Below are 4,081 nucleotides of genomic sequence, written 5' to 3' on the forward strand. Positions count from 1 at the left end.
TGGTTGAGCTATAGGCGCCGAGCCTTGGGTAAACATTTAAATAAAAATATATACAATTGGATGATGAAAATGTTATGAAATTAAATAGTGGTGATGTTTGCACAACTTTGTAAGTATACTAAAAACATACTTGAAAGGCTAAATTTTATAGTTTGTGAATTATATCTCAATAAAAAGAAAATATTAATATGGGAAGTAAGAAATTATGTTTTCAGCTGGGCGCGGTGGCTCACACCTGTAATCCTAGCACTCTGGGAGGCCGAAGTGGGTGGATTGCCTGAGCTCATGAGTTGGATAGCAGCCTGAGCAAGAGCAAGAACTCAGGCTTGGCACCTGTAGCACAGTGGTTACGGTGCCAGCCACATACACTGAGGCCGGCAGGTTCGAATACCGGCGCAGGCCAGCTAAACAACAATGACAACTGCAACAAAAAACAGCTGGGCCTTCTGGCAGGTGTGTATAGTCCCAGCTACTTGGGAAGCTGAGGCAAGAGAATCGCTTAAGCCAGGCGTCCTCAAACTACAGCCTGCGGGCCACATGCAGCCGGCCTAGGACATTTATCCGGCCCTCCAGGTGTTTTTGCTGCAGCTGCCTATCCTGCTTAGCAGCCGCCTTGTCCCAGAGCCCACAGTCCGGCCCTCCAATGGTCTGAGGGACAGTGAACTGGCCCCCTGTTTAAAAAGTTTGAGGGCCCCTGGTTAAGCCCAAGAGTTTGAGGTTGCTGTGACCTGTGACGTCACAGTACTGTACAGAGGGTGACATAGTGCAACTCTGTCTCAAAAAAAAAAAAAAAAAAGAGCGAGACCTCATCTCTAAAAATAGCTGGGTGTGGTGGGTGCCTGTAGTCCCAGCTACTCGGGATGCTGAGGCAAGAGAATCACTTAAGGCCAGGAGTTTGAGGTTGCTGTGAGCTGAGATGCCACAGCACTCTACTAAGGGTGACATAGTGAGAATCTGTCTCATGAAAGAAATGATGTTTTCAACTAATAATGCTCAACATCATTAGTCATTTAGGAGATGAAAATTAGAATCACAGTGAGATACCTCTTCAGACACATTAGGATGACTACAATGAAAAGAACTGACATCATTAAGTGTTGGTAAGGATGCACAGCAAGTGGAAATCTCATACGTTACTGTAAAAATGTAAAACTATTTAGAAAACCTGTTTGGTAGTTTCTTAAAAAGTTAAACATGTACTTACCATATGATTCAGCCATTCCACCCCTTAGGTACTGAAATGATGCCTACAACATTGGGCAAGGCAGGCTTTATCTATTATCTGGGCCAGGCACACAACTGCTAATGTTTCTACAAATCTTTCAGGGAATTTCAGCCTTAAAATAATATAATTGAGATTTGTGTAGTCTTCTGTATGCAAAAGTACATAGATCCCAGTTTAGTCAGTTGTATATTAGAGGACGATCACTAGGCTCTGAGAAATTGTCATTTTCCAGCCTTTCCAGGATGCTTTTTTTTTTTTTTTTGAGACAGCCTCACTTTGTTACCCTTGTAGAGTGCTGTAGTGTCATAGCTCACAGCAACCTCGAACTCTTGGGCTAAAACGATTCTCTTTCCTCAGCCTCCCAGGTAGCTGGGACTACAGGTTCCCCCCACAATGCTGGCTATTTTCAGAGACAGGGCCTCGCTCTGCCTCAGGCTGGTCTCCACCTCATGAGCTCATGCAATCCACCCACCTTGGCCTCCCGTAGTGCTAAGATTATAGGTGTCAGCCACCACACCCGGCCTCCAGGATGTTTTTCAAGGTTGATATGTCAAGTTCAAAATCTTTCAGCTGCATGAAACACAAAGAATGCAACAAATGACTTCAAATAATAAAGATAATTTATTGCCTCTTACAAGCAAAAAGTCCAGAGTTAGTTTCATGTGAGGCCAAATTCAACAGCTTGATGATGTCACCAAAGACCCAGCATCTTTTCATTTTTATTGTCCACTTTCATTGGTATCCAGTTCACTTTAAGGCTGGCTATCTTTCCATGTGGTCACAGAGTGACTCCCAGGGGCTTTCCCTCACTTTTTTCACATCTAGAATAAAATGGACATTTCCAGATAGCTTTCACCAGGGAAGTTTTGCATATAGAAGCCCCGGCAGCTATCTGTCTCTTTAGGCCAAATTAGCTTGAGTCAATCTAGACCTGATTCTGGGAGTGGAATCATTTCCCTTAGAGCACGTGGGCTGTGCTGGGGAAGAAAGGATAGCTGCCTGAATGGAAATCGGGATATTCTGAACAAAGGGATAGGGAAATGGATACTAAGTAACTAAAAAGAGCAAATGTTCCCTAAAGTCAGGAAAAATACAGTTGGGATTTCATGGTCATGGTCTTTGCATTCATGCTTTCTGCTGACTTGTTTTTGAGACAGAGCTTCAAGCTGTCCCCCTGAGTAGAGTGCTGTGGCATCACAACTCACAGCAACCTCCAACTCCTGGGCTCAAGCGAGTCTCCTGCCTCGGCCTCCCAAGTAGCTGGGACCACAGGTGCCCACCACAACACCAGGCTATTTTTTGGTTGCAGCCATCATTGCTGTTTGGCAGCCCAGGCTGGATTTGAACCCACCACTTTAGGTGTATGTGTCTGGCACCTTAGCCACTTGAGCCACAGGCGCCAAGCCTTTTTGCTGACTCTTATCTATAAAATGTTAGCAGGCTAGCTTATTCTGTGGCATCTCTGTACCCCTTTATCCAGTGCTTTTCCTTTTGAGGAATTATAAGAAGCCCTACACCTTTTTTTTTTTTTAGAAGTTTTCATCTGTTGTACAGTCTCTATAGTCACTTCAGTTATTCTAGTTTTCCTCTTTCAAGTGGCTTAGACCTTAGCATTTTCCTTCTCTCTTTTCCACATCATATGCAACGTGGGAAGGAGCAAGGGGCCTGTTCATAGGTGGAAAGCTAGAGCTTTGGCTGCAGGTCTCCAGGATAGCCTCCGCCTTTATAAGCTTGACCTTACCGGTTGCTCTGGTTTTCGACTGTCTTGAATAAGCATTTCCAGCCTTAAATTCTAAGTAGCTATACCTTTTCCTCCTGATTCTGCCAAGTAGGAAGGAATGTACTCTACACATGCCTGTGGCTCTCAACATTCCCAAATGCCAACTCATGAGTTTTCCAACTTTTGGCCTTTCTAACTGAGGCTTTCCTTTCCTGGAGAATATAAATTACTTTAGGGTTTTTCCTCAGTGTCCTTTTTGTTTCCACATCTGGTACATGCTGCTCTTGCTGCATCTCAGTAGCATGTCCCAGTCTGAGTTGGTGTGTTGCTTTCCTTGTGCAGGTATAGGGCTCCCTGAGAACACCCTCAGTTCTTCATTGTTCACAGTCAATAAGAGGCTAAGTGATTTTCCTCACCAACTGTCCACCAACTATGCGAATTTTTTTATGTGAAATGACTACAGTTTGGGCTGTAGAGATTTTTTTTTTTTTTTGCAGTTTTTGGCCAGGGCCAGGTTTGAACCTGCCACCTCCAGTATATGGGGCCAGGGCCCTACTCCTTTGAGCCACATGTGCCACCCAAGTAGAGATGGTTTTATACCCAAGAATTATGGGCATATCCAATAACATCAGTCTTTTAAACAATTTAGAGTCCTAGAGAGGATCTTTAAAAAATACATGGCATGTACTCTAGTTTCCCTTTTTCCCTTTTTCCTTCCTTCCTTCCATTCTTTCTTTCCTTTCTTCCTTCTTTCTTTCTTCCTTTCTCTCTCTCTCTTTCTCTCTCTCCCTCTTGACAGAATCTTGTTCTGTTGCCCTGGGTAGAGTGCCGTGGCCTCAGCCTAGCTCACAGCAACCTCAAACTCCTGGGCTCAAGGGGATCTTCCTGCCTCAGCCTCCTGAGTATCTGAGACTACAGGCGCCTGCCACAACACCTGGCTAATTCTTCAAAGTTTTTTAGTAGAGATGGGGGTCTCGCTCTTGCTCAGACTGGTCTTGAACTTTTTTTTTTTGAGACAGAGTCTCACTTTGTCTCCCTCAGTAGAGTGCTGTGGTATTATAGCTCACAGAAACTTCAAACTCCTGAGCTTAGGCAATTCTCTTGCCTCAGCCTCCCAAGTAGTTGGGACTACAGGC

This window comes from Otolemur garnettii, unplaced genomic scaffold (assembly GCF_000181295.1).
Source record: "Otolemur garnettii isolate 467f Iridium unplaced genomic scaffold, OtoGar3 scaffold00155, whole genome shotgun sequence".
NCBI lineage: Eukaryota > Metazoa > Chordata > Mammalia > Primates > Galagidae > Otolemur > Otolemur garnettii.